The sequence below is a fragment of the Eptatretus burgeri genome, chromosome 10, assembly GCF_056783735.1.
Source record: "Eptatretus burgeri isolate ZD-2024b chromosome 10, Ebu_testis_v1, whole genome shotgun sequence".
Lineage (NCBI taxonomy): Eukaryota > Metazoa > Chordata > Myxini > Myxiniformes > Myxinidae > Eptatretus > Eptatretus burgeri.
This window is the reverse complement of record NC_140970.1, coordinates 2,903,590-2,923,758: the sequence shown is the minus strand read 5'-3', so window position 1 is coordinate 2,923,758 and position 20,169 is coordinate 2,903,590. Positions and strand designations below refer to the sequence as shown.

At 42.2% G+C, this 20,169-nt stretch overlaps 1 protein-coding gene across 3 annotated transcripts in view; it reads right to left on the bottom strand.

Annotated features, from left to right (window-relative positions):
* Positions 1-20,169, bottom strand: part of LOC147017822 (cytoplasmic protein NCK2-like) — a 27,531-nt gene extending 7,362 nt beyond the window's left edge. Inside the window, exon 1 of one of the 3 annotated variants that reach the window (XM_085896841.1) lies at positions 20,152-20,169. The gene's annotated coding sequence lies outside the window, so the exon portion shown is untranslated. Of the gene's footprint in view, positions 1-5,048; positions 5,321-20,151 lie in introns of those variants that run through there. The other 2 variants (XM_085896840.1, XM_085896839.1) reach the window with 2 other exon arrangements.

The window sequence follows — 20,169 nt, the reverse complement described above, 5'->3', positions numbered from 1 at the left end:
TGGCGATTGTTGTCAGACTGGTTGGTAGTTTGGGTATGGATGGGTGATGGTGATTGTTGTGGGACTGGTTGGTAGTTTGGGTATGGATGGGTGATGGCGATTGTTGTGGGACTGGAAAGCAGCTTGGGTATGCATGGGTGATGGTGATTGTTGTGGGACTGGTTGGTAGTTTGGGTATGCATGGGTGATGGTGATTGTTGTGGGAATGGTAAGCAGCTTGGGTGTGGATGGGTGATGGTGATTGTTGTCTTTAAAAGGATCTCATCAGAAGGTGAATACGCAATTGGTGTTTGTTCATTCGTCACCCAAAAGCAAAAACCCTATTCATTTTCCCCCCAACAGCCTGAAATGTATATATATATATATATATATATATATATATATATATATATATATATATATATATATATATATATATATATATATATATATATATATATATATATATATATATATATATATATATATATATATATATATATATATATCCTGTATTCAGCACAGTGGTGTCTATGAATTAACGTGGTGTTTATACAGCACAGGCATGATGGACCAAATGACCTCCAGCATCCTTTGGGTCTGCTTTACCTTGAGAGTGAACTGAAATGGTGGATGTTCACCAGTTGTAGGAGTGTGTGGCTATCCAGCCATTTTGGACATGCATATTTGATAAAACAGCAGGACAACCCGAACAGAGAACGAGTGAAATGTCACGGAGACACGTCTCGACTCCGAGCTGAGATATTTCCCAGCAATGAGGCGTCCGTTTGAGGCTCACCTACCGGCGGCCAAATAATAACACCAACAAGTTGGAACCGCAACGATCTTCGTGTGGATTTGGATAAAGGTTGTAAAATAAAATCCGAAGGACGGAGCTAGTTGATTGAACGCATGAAGAACACCTTGGTTTTCCTCCACATGACCGAGCACTGGTACTGGCCACCATGTTGGTGCAGTTTGTGTGCGGAGGGTCCCAGGCTCGAAAAGAGAGGAACACATTTGAGTGTAAAAAAAGGCCGAGAGTGAAGTGGGAACTGAAGTAAGAGGTGAAGTGGAAATGCTGAGAAAAAATGGCCAAAAACTCAGATTCTGTGAAGTGCACAAAGAGAATATTCAGTAGATGATTCAAAACGTGAAAAGGGCTTTTTATCAACGAGTTCAGGAAGGTGTCATGAAACAAACGTCACTGGAGGGGGGGCATCATGAAACAAACGTCACTGGAGGGGGGGCATCATGAAACAAACGTCACTGGAGGGGGGGCGTCATGAAACAAACGTCACTGGGGGGGGGGCGTCATGAAACAAACGTCACTGGGGGGTAGGGGAGGGGCATCATGCAATGCTCATCACCATGGAGGGGGGGTGTAAAGCCTGATTGTTGGTGACAAGGATGGAAGGGGGGTGTAAAGCCTGATTGTTGGTGACAAGGATGGAAGGGGGGTGTAAACCCTGATTGTTGGTGACAAGGATGGAAGGGGGGTGTAAACCCTGATTGTTGGTGACAAGGATGGAAGAGGGGGTGTAAACCCTGAGTGTTGGTGACAGGGATGGAAGTGGGGGGGGGTTGTAAACCCTGATTGTTGGTGACAGGGATGGAAGGTGGGGGGTGTAAACCCTGATTGTTGGTGATAAGGATGGAAGGGGGTGGTGTAAACCCTGATTGTTGGTGACAATGATGGAAGAGGGGGGTGTAAACCCTGATTGGTGACAGGGATGGAGGGGGTGGGTGTGAACCCTGATTGTTGGTGACAAGGATGGGGGGGGGTTGTAAACCCTGATTGTTGGTGACAAGGATGGAAGGGGGGGTGTAAACCCTGATTGTTGGTGACAAGGATGGAAGGGGGTGTAAACCCTGATTGTTGGTGACAAGGATGGGGGGGGGGTTGTAAACCCTGATTGTTGGTGACAAGGATGGAAGGGGGGGGTGTAAACCCTGATTGTTGGTGACAAGGATGGGGGGGGGTTGTAAACCCTGATTGTTGGTGACAAGGATGGAAGGGGGGGGTGTAAACCCTGATTGTTGGTGACAAGGATGGAAAGGAGGGGGTGTAAACCCTGATTGTTGGTGACAAGGATGGAGGGGAGGGGGTGTGAACCCTGATTGTTGGTGACAAGGATGGAAAGGGGGGGGTGTAAACCCTGATTGATGGTGACAAGGATGGGGGGGGTGTAAACCCTGATTGTTCGTGGCAGGGCCCCTTGTGCAAGGCACATCACCAGTACCACCCCCCCCCCCACCATCCCTGTGTAACAGGCTATCATTGCGGATGCTCCTCCTGCAAATCCCATCATTGTGAACATGAACATAAACCCTACACTTGAGGGTGACTTGCATTTAGAACTCGTCTGAGCTTCACCACGTGTGGAACATTCCACCGAGCAGAGACAAAGCTGGTCACTGGTCACTGGTCACTGGTCACTGGTCACTGGTCACTGCCACTTTGCTGCTGTGACGGTTGTTCATGTCCACGGTAGTTGTGAGATGTTTGGGAAAGAGCCAGAAGACAAAAATAAACTCTGAGTCTTTAACAAGAGATAATCATTCATCGGAAAACATGGAACACATGGACAGTGCTGGAAACGTCTCTCACCGTTCATTCCATCCCGACATTTCCACGGTTCATCTGCTTTCCTGCCCCCATGGTTTGGTTCAAGTACCGTCCGTGGATTCCGTTGAGTAAAACCTCGACTCTCTCGCGGAACTTCACATTTCAAATCCCTTGGTGACCTTGTAATTCGAGCTGCACACGTACTCACACATTCTTACAGCTCAATGGGTGCGAATACTTCATCCAAGGAAAGATCTCTTAGGATTCCCTTACAATCAGGTTTACACCCCCCCCCTCCATCCTTGTCACCAACAATCAGGGTTTACACCCCCCCCTTCCATCCTTGTCACCAACAATCAGGGTTTACACCCCCCTTCCATCCTTGTCACCAACAATCAGGGTTTACACCCCCCTTCCATCCTTGTCACCAACAATCAGGGTTTACACCCCCCTTCCATCCTTGTCACCAACAATCAGGGTTCACACCCACCCCCTCAATCCTTGTCACCAATCAGGGTTTACACCCCCTCCCCTCCATCCTTGTCACCAACAATCAGGGTTCACACCCACCCCCTCCATCCTTGTCACCAATCAGGGTTTACACCCCCTCCCCTCCATCCTTGTCACCAACAATCAGGGTTCACACCCCCTCCCCTCCATCCTTGTCACCAACAATCAGGGTTCACACCCCCTCCCCTCCATCCTTGTCACCAATCAGGGTTTACACCCCCCCCTTCCATCCTCGTCACTAACAATCAGGGTTTACACCCCCCCCCCTCCTCCATCCCTATCGAACGTTGCTCCTAACGTCACCCCATAAAAAGGAAGGACATGAACAAGACGAATTCACCTGAAAGAAAAATGAAACGTTCAATGGAAACTTTACACACACAACGTGGACGGCTTGCTGGTACACCTGGTACACCTGGTACACCTGGTACACCTGGTACACGTGCGAGCCACAGAGCCTGGTCATGTGCCAGGTCCAAACTGACGGTCAAAACCATCGTCGTACAGTTCAATGTACAAATCATACAAACAGCTTGACAAACCTTGTTAGCATTGGGACTACGATTGATTCAGGTAAATGGTAACTGGTAAATGGTAAACAGTAAATGGTAACTTATTTCGATTCCAAGGTAATTTTTACCTGTTGTTGCATAAAATAGTTAAACACAATGTGTCTCTGCATTGTTATGTTTACAGGTTGCCACGATGTACCTGCACTGATTATATATCTTCTTCTTCTTCTTCTTTCGGCTGCTCCCTTTAGGGGTCGCCACAGCGGATCATCCGTATGATCCGCATAGTGATTTGGCACATGTTTTACGCCGGATGCCCTTCCTGACGCAACCCTGGTCACCTCTTACGACACAGGGATATGGTACACCTATTTTAACCAGGGTATACATTATATATATATTATATATATATATATATATATATATATATATATATATATATATATATATATATATATATATATATATATATATATATATATAACAGGGTATACATTATATATATATATATATATATATATATATATATATATATATATATATATATATATATATATATATATATATATATATATATATATATATATATATATATATATATATATATATATATATATATATATATATATATATATATATATATATATATATATATATATGTATGTATATATTATATATATATATAACCGGGGTATACACCGGCCCAGTATACTGGTACTCATTTCGCCGACCTCGGAAGGATGACAGGCTGAGTCAACCCCCTGGTGTATTAATTCAGTGGCTCAACGGGGCTTGAACTCAGGACCTTTTGGATCCCAAGCCGCTGCGCCAACACCAGGCTCGCACTGATTATATGTATGTATGTATGTATGTATGTATGTATGTATGTATGTATGTATGTATGTATGTATGTATGTATGTATGATATATATATATATATATATATATATATATATATATATATATATATATATATATATATATATATATATATATATATATATATATATATATATATATATATATATATATATATAATATATATATATATATATATTACATACACAAGGTGAGAACACACCTGTACCATGATGAACTGTAAAAACACCACCAGGTAGCTCACAGACCAGCAGGGACATATAAATAATTATACACACAGACAGAGGGAGAGACAAACTCGGGGGGGGGGGGGGGAGACAAACTGCTGGCAGACAAACAGAAATTATCACAATTACAGATCGACTGCGTTTGTCAAAGTTGTGCCGATCAGACAGACCGTGTACGTCACAAACAGTTATTGTTGAAACAGAGGAAATGGACCTTTTGTGTGCTGGTCGCAGCACACGCCATGATGGGAACAATCGAGCACGACACGTCACAGAGCGAGCGGAGAAATGATAGCGAGGATTATTAAAATATTTAAATATACAATTCATGGCTTGCGACGCCACAACCACAACTACACGTACACTACGTACAATAACGGAGGCCAACGCGAGCAGCTGTCGAATGACGCCCGAGGAGCCCGCTGGACCGGGGTCTCCGCGACACCGAGGGGATGGTGGGAACCCACTAGAGGACAAAGGGACGGACAGGCATCGAGACTCACCGATCAGGGAGAGAGGGAGAGGGAGAGGGAGAGGGAGAGCTCGTCGGACAGGCAGCAGGAAGCGGGGGCTGCGACCGGGACGAGGCCGGCGCCGCTCGGCGGGCACATCTGGAATTACCGGGAAACGTCGATCGACATTCACCTCGGACTCAGAACCTGCACAGCACATGGTAACCACCAAGTTAACTATTCTCGATGGGTTAAACAGTTAGAAAATGTCCTCATAACCCATACATCACGTGGTAACCACCAAGTTAACTACTCTCTTTGGGTTAACAGGAAGAAAATGTCCTCACGACCCACACAACACGTGGACAACTCTATGGATTAAACAGTTAGAAAATGTCCTCATAACACATACAGCATGTGGTAACCACCAAGTTAACTACTCTCTTTGGGTTAACAGTAAGAAAATGTCCTCATTACCCACACAACACGTGGACAACTCCATGGGTTAAACAGTTAGAAAATGTCCTCATAACCCATACGTCACGTGGTAACCACCAAGTAAACTACTCTCTGGGTTACCAGGAAGAAAATGTCCTCACAACCCACACAACACGTGGACAACTCCATGGATTAAACAGTTAGAAAATGTCCTCATAACCCATACAGCACGTGGTAACCACCAAGTTAACTATTCTCAATGGGTTAAACAGTTAGAAAATGTCCTCATAACACATACAGCATGTGGTAACCACCAAGTTAACTACTCTCTTTGGGTTAACAGTAAGAAAATGTCCTCATTACCCACACAACACGTGGACAACTCAATGGATTAAACAGTTAGAAAATGTCCTCATAACCCATACAGCACGTGGTAACCACCAAGTTAACTATTCTCGATGGGTTAAACAGTTAGAAAATGTCCTCATAACCCATACAGCACGTGGTAATCACCAAGTTAACTATTCTCAATGGGTTAAACAGTTAGAAAATGTCCTCATAACCCATACAGCACGTGGTAACCACCAAGTTAACTACTCTTTATGGGTTGAACAGTTAGAAAATGTCCTCATAACCCATACATCATGTGGTAACCACCAAGTTAACCACTCTCTATGGATTAAACAGTGAGAAAATGTCCTCATTACCCACACAACACGTGGACAACTCCATGGGTTAAACAGTTAGAAAATGTCCTCATAACCCATACGTCACGTGGTAACCACCAAGTAAACTACTCTCTGGGTTACCAGGAAGAAAATGTCCTCACAACCCACACAACACGTGGACAACTCCATGGATTAAACAGTTAGAAAATGTCCTCATAACCCATACAGCACGTGGTAACCACCAAGTTAACTATTCTCAATGGGTTAAACAGTTAGAAAATGTCCTCATAACACATACAGCATGTGGTAACCACCAAGTTAACTACTCTCTTTGGGTTAACAGTAAGAAAATGTCCTCATTACCCACACAACACGTGGACAACTCAATGGATTAAACAGTTAGAAAATGTCCTCATAACCCATACAGCACGTGGTAACCACCAAGTTAACTATTCTCAATGGGTTAAACAGTTAGAAAATGTCCTCATAACCCATACAGCACGTGGTAACCACCAAGTTAACTACTCTCTTTGGGTTAACAGGAAGAAAATGTCCTCACGACCCACACAACACGTGGACAACTCCATGGATTAAACAGTTAGAAAATGTCCTCATAACCCATACAGCACGTGGTAACCACCAAGTTAACTATTCTCAATGGGTTAAACAGTTAGAAAATGTCCTCATAACACATACAGCATGTGGTAACCACCAAGTTAACTACTCTCTTTGGGTTAACAGTAAGAAAATGTCCTCATTACCCACACAACACGTGGACAACTCCATGGATTAAACAGTTAGAAAATGTCCTCATAACCCATACAGCACGTGGTAACCACCAAGTTAACCACTCTGTGTTGAACAGTTATAAAATTCCTCATAACCCATACAGCATGTGGTAACCACCAAGGTAACAACTCTCTATGGGTTAAACAGTTGAAAATGTCCTCATAACCCACACAGCACGTGGTCATCAACAAGTTAAACTACTCTCTTTGGGTTAACAGTAAGAAAATGTCCTCATTACCCACACAACACGTGGACAACTCAATGGATTAAACAGTTAGAAAATGTCCTCATAACCCATACAGCACGTGGTAACCACCAAGTTAACTACTCTTTATGGGTTGAACAGTTAGAAAATGTCCTCATAACCCATACATCACGTGGTAACCACCAAGTAAACTACTCTCTTTGGGTTAACAGGAAGAAAATGTCCTCACGACCCACACAACACGTGGACAACTCCATGGATTAAACAGTTAGAAAATGTCCTCATAACCCATACAGCATGTGGAAACCACCAAGTTAACCACTCTCTGTGTTGAACAGTAATAAAATGTCCTCATAACCCATACAGCATGTGGTAACCAACAAGTTAACTACTCTCTTTGGGTTAACAGTAAGAAAATGTCCTCATTACCCACACAACACGTGGACAACTCCATGGATTAAACAGTTAGAAAATGTCCTCATAACCCATACAGCACGTGGTAACCACCAAGTTAACTATTCTCGATGGGTTAAACAGTTAGAAAATGTCCTCATAACACATACAGCATGTGGTAACCACCAAGTTAACTACTCTCTTTGGGTTAACAGTAAGAAAATGTCCTCATTACCCACACAACACGTGGACAACTCAATGGATTAAACAGTTAGAAAATGTCCTCATAACCCATACAGCACGTGGTAATCACCAAGTTAACTATTCTCAATGGGTTAAACAGTTAGAAAATGTCCTCATAACCCATACAGCACGTGGTAACCACCAAGTTAACTACTCTTTATGGGTTGAACAGTTAGAAAATGTCCTCATAACCCATACATCATGTGGTAACCACCAAGTTAACCACTCTCTATGGATTAAACAGTAAGAAAATGTCCTCATAACCCATACAGCACATGGTAACCACCAAGTTAACCTCTCTGTGGGTTAAACAGTTCGAAAATGTCCTAATAACCTGTACAGCACGTGGACAACTCCATGGATTAATCAGATAGAAAATGTCCTCATAACCCATACATCACGTGGTAACCAAGTTAACTACTCTCTTTGGGTTACACAGTTTGAAAATGTCCTCATAACCCATACATCACGTGGAAACCACCAAGTTAACCACTCTGTGTTGAACAGTTATAAAATGTCCTCATAACCCATACATCACGTGGTAACCACGAAGTTAACTACTCACTATGGGTAAACAGTTAAAAATGTCCTCATAACCCCCACATCATGTGGTAACCACCAAGTTAACTACTCTCAGTGGGTTAAACAGTTAGAAAATGTCCTCAAAACCCATACAGCACATGGTAACCACCAAGTTAACCTCTCTCCAAGTAAAACAGTTAGAAAATGTAACCCATATCTCTCATGGTAACCACCAAGTCAACCTCTCTATGGGTTAAACAGTCAGAAAATGTCCTCATAACCCATACATCACATCGCAACCAACTTAACCTCTATGGGTTAAACAGTCAGAAAATGTCCTCATAACCCATACATCACATCGTAACCAACTTAACCTCTGTGTTGAACAGTTAGAAAATGTCCTCATTACCCACACATCACGTGGACAACACCATGGATTAAACAGTTAGAAAATGTCCTCATAACCCATACATCACGTGGTAACCACCAAGGTAACTACTCCCTATGGGTAAAAACAGTAGAAAATGTAATCCGAACCCATATATCACGTGGTAACCACCAAGTTATCTACTCTGTGGAATAAAGTAAGAAAATGTCCTCATAACCCATACAGCATGTGGTAATCACCAAGTTAACCTCTGAGTTAAACAGAAAATGTAACCTATATATCACATGGTAACAACCAAGTTAACCTCTATGGGTTAAACAGTCAGAAAATGTCCTCATAACCCATACAGCATGTCGTAACCAACTTAACTACCTATGGGTTAAACAGTTCGAAAATGTCCTCATAACCCATACAGCACGTGGATAATTCCATGGATTAAACAGTTAGAAAATGTCCTCATAACCCATACAGCACATGGTAACCACCAAGTTAACCTCTTAGTTAAACAGAAAATGTAACCCATATGTCACATGGTAACCAAGTTAACCTCTCTGTGGGTGAAACAGTGAGAAAATGTCCTCATAACCCGCACAGCACATGGATAACTCCATGGATTAAACAGTGAGAAAATGTCCTCATAACTGACAGCATGTGGTAACCACCAAGTTAACCACTCTCTATGGATTAAACAGTAAGAAAATGTCCTCATAACTGACAGCATGTGGTAACCACCAAGTTAACGACTCTATTGGTTAAACAGTGAGAAAGTGTCCTCATAACCCACACAGCACATGGTAACCAAGTTAACTACTATCTATACATGGATTAAACAGTTAGAAAATGTCCTCATTACCCATACATCACATGGTAACCAAGTTAACCCCTGTGTTAAACAGAAAATGTAACCCAAATATCACATGGTAACCACCAAGTTAACTACTCTCTTTGGGTTACACAGTCCGAAAATGTCCTCATAACCCATACAGCATGTGGACAACTCCATGGATTAAACAGTGAGAAAATGTAACCCATATATCACGTGGTAACCACCAAGTTAACCTCTATGCGTTAAACAGTGAGAAAATGTCCTCATAACCCACACAGCATGTGGTAACCAAGTTAACTACTCTCTATAGATGGATTAAACGGTGAGAAAATGTCCTCATAACCCACACATCATGTGGTCACCACCAAGTTATCCTCTCTGAGAAAAAGTGAGATAACATAACCCATATATCATGTGGTAACCACCAAGTTAACCTCTCTCTGTGTTAAACATTTAGAAAATGTCCTCATAGCCCATACAGCATGTGGTAACCGAGTTAACTACTCTATGGAATAAACAGTCAGCAAATGTCCTCATAACCCACACAGCACATGGTAACCAACAAGTTAACCTCTCTCCGAGTTACAGTAAGAAAATGAAACCCATATATCACGTGGTAACCACCAAGTTAACCTCTCTCTGGGTCAAACAGTCAGAAAATGTCCTCATAACCCATACAGCATGTTGTAACCAACAAGTTAACTACTCTCTAGAGATGGATTAAACAGTTAGAAAATGTCCTCATAACCCATACAGCACATGGTAACCACCAAGTTAAACAGAAAATGTAACACATATATCACATGGTAACTACCAAGTTAGCCTCTCTATGGGTCACACAGTCAGAAAATGTCCTCATAAACCATACAGCATGTGGTAACCACCAAGTTAACTACTCACTATGGGTTAAACAGTTAAAAATGTCCTCATAACCCACACAGCACGTGGATAATTCCATGGATTAAACAGTTAGAAAATGTCCTCATAACCCATACAGCACATGGTAACCACCAAGTTAACCTCTTAGTTAAACAGAAAATGTAACCCATATGTCACATGGTAACCAAGTTAACCTCTCTGTGGGTGAAACAGTGAGAAAATGTCCTCATAACCCGCACAGCACATGGATAACTCCATGGATTAAACAGATAGAAAATGTCCTCATAACCCATACATCACGTGGTAACCACCAAGTTAACTACTCTCTTTGGGTTAAACAGTTAGAAAATGTCCTCAGAACCCATACATCACATGGACATCGCCATGGATTAAACGGTAAGAAAATGTCCTCATAACCCATACATCACGGGGTAACCAAGTTAACTACTCACTTTGGGTTAAACAGTTAAAAATGTCCTCATAACCCATACATCACATGGTAACCACAAAGTTAACCTCTCTCTTAGTTAAACAGAAAATGTAACCCATATATCACAAGGTAACCACCAAGTTAACCTCTGTGGGTTCAACAGTGAGAAAATGTCCTCATAACCCATGCATCACGTGGACAACACCATGGATTAAACAGTTAGAAAATGTCCTCAAAACCCATACATCACGTGGTAACCACCAAGTGAAGTTCTCACTTTGGGTTAAACAGTTAAAAATGTCCTCATAACCCATACAGCACATGGTAACCAAGTTAACCTATCTCTGAGTTAAACAGAAAAGTAACACAAATATCACATGGTAACCACCAAGTTAAACTCTCTGTGGGTTAAACAGTGAGAAAATATCCTCATAACCCGCAAATCATGTGGTAACCACCAAGTTAACTACTCTATGGGTTAAACAGTGAGAAAATGTCCTCATAACCCATACAGCACGTGGTAACCAAGTTATCCTCTCTCTGAGATAAACAGCAAGAAAATGTAACCCATATATCACGTGGTAACCACCAAGTTAACCTCTCTATGGGTTAAACAGTTAGAAAATGTCCTCATAACCCATACAGCACATGGTAACCACCAAGTTAACCTCTTAGTTAAACAGAAAATGGAACCATATGTCACATGGTAACCAAGTTAACCTCTATGTGGGTGAAACAGTGAGAAAATGTCCTCATAACCCGCACAGCACGTGGACAACTCCATGGATTAAACAGATAGAAAATGTCCTCATAACCCATACATCACGTGGTAACCACCAAGTTAACTACTCTCTTTGGGTTAAACAGTTAGAAAATGTCCTCAGAACCCATACATCACATGGACATCGCCATGGATTAAACGGTAAGAAAATGTCCTCATAACCCATACATCACGTGGTAACCACCAAGTTAACTACTCACTTTGGGTTAAACAGTAAAAAATGTCCTCATAACCCACACAGCACGTGGACAACTCCATGGAAAAAAGTTAGAAAATGTCCTCATAACCCATACATCACGTGGTAACCACCAAGTTAACCACTCTGTGGGTTAAACAGTTCGAAAATGTCCTCATAACCTATACATCATGTGGTAACCACCAAGTTAACTACTCTCTAGAGATGGATTAAACAGTTAGAAAATGTCCTCATAACCCACACATCATGTGGTAACCAAGTTAACTACTCTCTGGAGATGGATTAAACAGTTAGAAAATGTCCTCAAAACCATACAGCACATGGTAACCACCAAGTTAACCTCTCTCTGAGTTAAACAGAAAATGTAACACATGTATCACATGGTAACCACCAAGTTAACCTCTCTCTGGGTCAAACAGTCAGAAAATGTCCTCATAACCCATACAGCATGTGGTAACCAACAAGTTAACTACTCTCTAGAGATGGATTAAACAGTTAGAAAATGTCCTCATAACCCATACAGCACATGGTAACCACCAAGTTAACCTCTCTCTGAGTTAAACAGAAAATGTAACACATATATCACATGGTAACTACCAAGTTAGCCTCTCTATGGGTCACACAGTCAGAAAATGTCCTCATAAACCATACAGCATGTGGTAACCACCAAGTTAACTACTCACTATGGGTTAAACAGTTAAAAATGTCCTCATAACCCACACAGCACGTGAATAATTCCATGGATTAAACAGTTAGAAAATGTCCTCATAACCCATACATCATGTGGTAACCACCAAGTTAACCTCTCTATGGGTTAAACAGTTAGAAAATGTCCTCATAACCCATACATCACGTGGTAACCACCAAGTTAACTGCTCTCTATGGGTTAAACAGTTAGAAAATGTCCTCATAACCCATACATCACGTGGTAACCACCAAGTTAACTACTCTCTATGGGTTAAACAGTTAGAAAATGTCCTCATAACCCACGCAACACGTGATAACCACCAAGCTAACCACTCTGTGTTAAACAGTTAGAAAATGTCCTCATAACCCATATAGCATGTGGTAACCACCAAGTTAACCTCTCTCTGTGTTAAACAGTTAGAAATTGTAACCCTTGCATGACGTGCTAACCACCAAGTTAACCTCTCAATGGGTTAAAGAGTTAGAAAATGTCCTCATAACTAAATCGACCACAATGACCTTTGAGATAATATGTATTGTGTACGTACCATGATACCAGAGTCAAATGACCGAGTTAACCACGACACGGATCAAATCGATATAACCAATGATCTTCTTTCTTTCATGCATTTTCATGGACTTGCAGCTGCAAAGATACCAATCACCACAACCACCACCACCACAACCACTTCCGCTACCTGTGGATATCAAATACCACACCACCTGGAACATCAGTTCCTCCAATCACCACAACCACCAGCACCACCACCATTCCAAACATTAATCCAACCACCACTCCTCTCCCACCACCAGTGGGTGTGGAATACCACAACCGTGAAACGTCACTCCCTCTACCGTTCACACCATGTCCCCTGGAATGTCACTCCCTCGAGCTGTGTACATTCTCGAGTGACGTACGTACGTGCGTGCGGATTCAACCGAAACCACAAATGATCTTCGACAGGAAGTGCACAGCCCGGGAATTGATGTTCCACCGATAGTCAACTTCAGGATTCATTTGGACGGCACTTCATCCGAGCCGAGCTCAGTCTATCACGTGTCCAACACGGTGACACCCATGAACAGCCAAACAAAGGGACTGTTAGCGTGCTCGCCAAGAGGAGAGTGGGGTTAAACAATCGGTCGAGTACCGCGTACGTACGTACGCTCATTTTGTTATTATTCCCTTTTCCTGCAACCGCTTGTCGGATTGGCACGAAACTTTCACCATTGATTAAAACTTGGTGTCCCATGGTGGATCAGTGTGATTATTTATGTATTTATGTCGTCATAGGTGCCTTCGGTATGACGTTATAATCGCATACAGACGACGCTGCATCTGATCAGTATGAAAAATTTTGAGGATCATTGAGGGATAGATTAGTAAAGAGGAAAATTAAACTTATGACGTCATCGGTCACGTGGTTTGGTCGCTATTTTTTATTTATTTTTAAAAGCCTTCAAGAATCTTCTCCCAAATGGTTGAACAGATTGAGGTGAAACTTTACAGGTTTGACCGCCTATTCATGAGGAACAAAAAGTTCCCTACGTATGATGTCATTGGTCACATGGTTTGGAAGACATTGGATTTATCCTAAAACCTTGAAGAACCTCCTCCAAAATGGCTGGACAGATCAAGGGGCAACTACACACATGTTCCCCAAGCCTTGGGGATACCAGGGTGTTCATAAATAATTTATAGGTCACATGGTTTGGCTGCCATATTTAATATTTTGATCTGGGTTCTTTTTGATTGTTACCTCCAACACCGCAGGTGAAGGAGATTATGTTTTCACCCCTTTCTGTTTGTTTGTCTGCTTGTTTATCTGCTTGTTTATCTGCTTGTTTATCTGTTTGGCTGCTCGTTTATGTGTTTAGCTGCTTGTCCGTTTGTTTATGTTTGTTTATCTGTTTGGCTGTTTGTTTATGTGCTTGTTTATGTGTTTGTTTATCTGCTTGTCTGTTTGTTTATGCTTGTTTATCTGTTTGTCTCTTTGTTCATCTGTTTGTTTATCTCATTGTTTATCTGTTTGTCTATGTTTCTTTATCTGTTTGTCTGTTATTTATCTGTTTGCTTATCTGTTTGTCTGTTTGTTTGTGTGCAGGATGTCTCAAAAAGTTGTGGACGGATCCAAATAAGAATTTGGTGGCAACGTTAGGTGTGTGACAAGGACGAACCGATTAGATTTTGGTGAAGATCTGGATCCGACTAGTAGGATTTTTTAAGTGATTCTTCACCATTGAGAGATGGGGCCAAAAAGGATATTTGGCACGATATCTCAAAAAGTTATTGGTGAGATATGTTCCACTCGATTAGGCATTGTGTGGCGGAGGTATGCGCTCTACCGAGTTCCCTCCTCGTTTTTTGAAATGGGGCTCACTTGGCTGTGTCTGAAGGTAGTGGAGTAGCAGTTGAAACCCAAGTCCTATCCAGATTCCTCCTTGTTTGGGTTCCTTGTGATGACTCAAATGCACTACCTATTTTATTTGGTCTTCCATTTGATTTGAATTTAATTTTTTTAAACTCTATTCCGAATCCAATTGAATAAAGACGATGTAATGGGTCAGGTGTCCGATCCAAGCGGGGTTGCATCAAAGTATCAAAGTGGGAAGTAAGGGAGGGAGAGAGGACAGAACGAGGTGGAGAGGCAGAGGGGTGAGAGAGGGATGAGGGAGAGGGATGAGGGAGAGGGAGGAGGGAGAGGGAGGAGGAAGACTGCAAAAGCAGGTTTGACAGCATGGCATTGCACCAAATGAAGTTCCACTTTCTGCACATTCCTTAATCTTTTCCTCATGAAATATAATCATCTGAACACTAGAAAAAAAAAATTCAGCTAAATTCTTTGCTTCAATAAATACACTTAGTTATAAAAATCGCAAATTTGTTAAAATTTTCAGATTTCGACACTTATTAAATCCATCAGATCCGGTTTTAAAATCAGAGATAATATTTTGATTATATACTTTAATTAACCAGGCAAGATAGATGACGGGAAGTGTGTCAAAATGGCGGTCGCGCAAATTCCTTCCAAAATCTTCTTTTCCAGACACATCAGTCAGAATGCTACAAAATTTGGGTTACAACATTAGGCAAGATAGATAGATCTATCTTGCCAGGATCGTGTCTCCAAAGCAAGGCATGTTTGAATAGGCCGAACAAAATGGTGAATTGAGACCCCAGCAGCTCGCTGACAGAGGGCCGACGAAGGATGACGCCTAATAAAGGATATAATTAAATAAGGCTGTTAATTATCTTCAAAAGGGGTATTTTAATTAACCCAAACATCCAATTTTCACTAATGTACTCCCTTGGAGTTCCCTTATCATGCATGCAAAGTTTCAGGCTCATAGGTTTCATGGTTTTGGAGTTATGGAGGAGACACACACACATACACACACACACACACGATGATAAATAATGTGATGGCGATGTTAAAGATGAGTTGAAGGAGATGATGGGACATAGCCATAATGGAAGAATATTCTTTACCTCGAAACACATGCGACGCCCTCTGACCTCATGTTCTATATCAACATACAACACAGTTTTTGGAAGTATTTTGAAGGCGATTTGTGTTGTACAGTGTTCAAGTATGTAATTAAATTTAAATAAACGTTTCAAGATGTTTAAAGGCGTGTAAATAGATCAATTCAGGGTTTTACCCAGTGTCGATTACATCCCCCAATGTAACACGTTACATTAGTTTGTCGTGCCTGTTCTTTGTGTCCTTTAAAATGTCCTTAAAAACAACAAGCTTCCTGTTTGGAATGATTTTCAATTTTGTTTGATTGCCAGAAAGGCAGATAGAGTAAAAAAAAAAAAAAAAAAAAAAAAAAAAAAAATAGGACCTGGAATTATCTGGGCCCTGGACTAATGTTGCAACCCAAATTTGGTAGCATTCTGACTGGTGAATCAGGAGAAGATTTTGGAAGGAATTCGCATGACTACCATTTTAACACACTTCTCTTCACAAACATGGCCTCCGGAATTTAACATCAAGACCCTGCCCTAATGTTGTCACCCAAATTTGGTAGCATTCTGACTGGTGTGTCTGAAGAAGATTTTTGAAGGAATTTAGGCGATTTCCCCCAAAATTGACTAAGCCGGCCATTTCGACACACTTCCGGTCACATGATCAACATGGCCTCCACAAATTAACATCAGGACCATGCCCTAATGTTGTAATGTAAACCAAATTTTGTAGCATTCTGACTCGTAGGTCTGGAGAAAAAGATTTTGGAAGGAATTTACTAAGTCGGCCATTTTGACCTACTTAAAGTCATGTGACCGGAACGAGGTTTATAATCCCTGTTACCAGTTGGGAGAGGAATGTTGCTGTCAAATTTCAGCTGGATTGGCCCAACGGTTAGGCCGGAGAAGTCGAAAAAGGAGATGGACGGACGGTGCGCGATGACAATTCTCGATAAGTTAATTATCTCAGTTGTCTCCGCGCATGTGCGGTCGTGCCAAATTCTTCAACAAAGTATGGTAAAATGAAAGACTTGTCTTGATGCAATTTGTGTTCAAAATATAACATTCAATTAAAATAAGTTTTCCTCGATCATAAACTGATGACAGACAGACGGACGAACATGAAACAATTGCTGAACCCGCTTTCGCTAAAGCGTGCACGGGGTAATACTTAACTAAATAAATTAATAGGCACAGCACACATGACACAGAATCCCAGACCAAAAGACACATTACAACAAAATGGAGGCACAGTAAAACTTAACACGCAGAAACTGAAAACCCTGTGGTGCCAAATGCATCCAAGGTCCCATCCTGACCTGTCCCCCCACCTGGTGAACGGAAGACTTTGGACATGTCACACCTTTAATCTAACCAGTCTCCCAGCAACGCATGGACAATCACATATTCATAACGAACCCAGCCAAAGGATCATGTACTTCAAGTCTAACACACTGGGCAGTTTAGAACTGAAGCTCACAGGATGTAGTGGAGGGCTACAGGAAAGGGCGCGTAGGCAGACCAGCAAGGGCACAGCAAGAGAACGAGCTCAATCGGGTCACAAAGTTCAAAAGAGGCCTCTGTAGGCAGTGTAGTCACAAGCTTCCGCTTTGAGGTGTTTCCAGGAATCTTGGAAGGGGCGTCAGCCACTGACAACCAGTGTCTGTGTCGGCACAGCCCGATTGATGGCCGTGGAGGCCAAGCAATTTCCTGCGTCAGAGGCCAAAACTTGTGTATTTTCTTTGCCGCCTAAGTCTAGCACAAGGCTAGAAGGCATGCTTTAAGGCCCTGACCCCTGACCTGGTTCTCGGCCAGTTCCACACAAATAACGTGCATGAAACATCGTAAACCTCTGTACATCTAAATAGACCAGGCTAGTCTCTTGCACGGGGAGAACACAAACTTATCCTAACATGTGTTCTTAATACATGGTTCAAAAAGTCCTCTGAACTATGCAAATACACATATAATGTGAAGGCCATCAAGTAATTACTCACCCTTACCCTTACCCCACAAATGTATGACAATATCAAATAGCCGTCTCATAGTACGTCAATCCCACTACCTGTGAACACACCTATATCCCCTGCGGGTGGATGATGCAACACCCTATTTGCCTGGAATGTGTGAGTGGTTTGATGCAATCAGACTTTCCATGGAACTTTACTGAAGATGTTGCGTTTTGCTGGGGAGAACCAGACTCAAGTAGCTGAGCAGGGAAGCAGAGGGAGTTGGGGGTGGTTGAGTAAAATGGGGTCATAAATCGTAAAAATATGGTTATTTTTACGCAAAGCGGGCGTAACCCCTTAGCCCATGCATTGTAAAAGGAAGCAGTAATATCACGATGATGCAGTCAGTTAGAGCACGTTGGATGTCATATCGAAAATCAATCAGACTTCAAGATGGCTACCGTGGCGCCTTGTGAAAATCGCAGCGCGCCCATTTTCGAAAGGAACCTTCCTCGACTCAACTCCAACACACACGCTGCAAAAATGCATTTAATCGGACAAGCCAAGCCGTTCTCGAAATTGACGAAAACCAATTTCAAGACGACTGCCGTGGCGGCCACATTGAAAATCGCAGCGTGCCCATTTTTCGAAAGGAACCTTCCTCTACTCAACCCCAACACAACCTGCAAAAATGAATTTAATCGGACAAGGCGTTCTCGAAAACGACGGAAACCAATTTCAAGACGACTGCCGTGGCGGCCACATTGAAAATCGCAGCGTGCCCATTTTCGAAAGTAACCTTCCCCTACTCAACCCCAACACATTTTGCAAAAATGGATTTAATCAGACAAGGCGTTCTCCTCGAAATTGACGGAAACCAAAAGTTGACAGACGGACGCCCGGACGGACAACGCCTGTGACGACAATACCCCTTTTTCAGCCCAATTCGGGCTGAGGGGTAAAAAGGAAAGGGGACGTGAGCATACACAGGCTTGTAGGTCAGACTCATGACTTGATGATGGTGGGTCTCACGTGTATCCATGTTGGGACTCCTCTGACAAAATGAGGCCCCTGTCAATACAACCATGATCAATGTTTGTTTTTTTTTCCCACCAGTACAAATACACCACCAATAGGGTAGAATAAGGAAGGAGGAACAGCATATGATGTCATGCTTGCTGAACTCTTGGAGACAATGAAACCAGACCTTGACAAAGGAAAGGCATTGAACAGGAGTCACCTGCTACACCTCTACCATGAACTCTTGAAGCAGCACATGCCTGAAGAACCATTGGTGTATGTAGCACAGAACCTAAAGACGACTTTTAAAGTACCATTCAGCGATATTATACAGATCTTCAAAGGTCAACAACACAAACCAGGTTTGGTTACATCCAAGGATATACAAATTCCTGATATTGTCAATACTTTGGCAGGTATGAAAGAATTGTCTGCCACACAGTTAGTTGCAAACACAGATGTTGAATTTGACATCTTATGGTCTCTTTATCGTCTCCAGAAGTGGTTCTTTTTCCACACAGTATGTTGCTACGCTGCAATCCTCAGTCCCTGGAAGGTATTCTGAGCCAACATCCACATCCCTCTGATATCTCAGAACAGAATGCAGAAAAACTTGTGCCTGATATCATTTACAATGGATGTTGTGAATAAAGATCATGTGAAGGAAGACGAGAGACTTCACATACAACGCAACCAACGCTAGGCGGGAATCACACAAGCCGAGGTCGTTCACCTCAAAAATGTTTGTCTTAAGACCAAATTTAGCATGTAGCACCCCAAGCGGTTGGAGCTGCTCCATGATTTCATGTGCATGTCTAGACATGCTCGTTATCCCCCCCTTTAACTCGTTCCCCGAACCCTCCAGGGATACTCAATAAAACAGTCAGCTTGCAAAGGAAAGATGGCAAGAACCGACACACACGCAGGACTGAGTGATAAATAAATAATTGAATGGGGCGAGACAAGGGAAATGGAAATCCTGGACGTAGACACCGTATAGTAACAAATAAGCACACACTTAACAAGAGCAAAATAAACAAAACCCACAAAGGGCTCACACGTACAAAAACCATTCACACAAAACTGGGCAGGATGGTTATGCCGTCACTCAGTGTGCGCTTGAGCATCCCCACATACCTCAACGAGTCGGTGCAG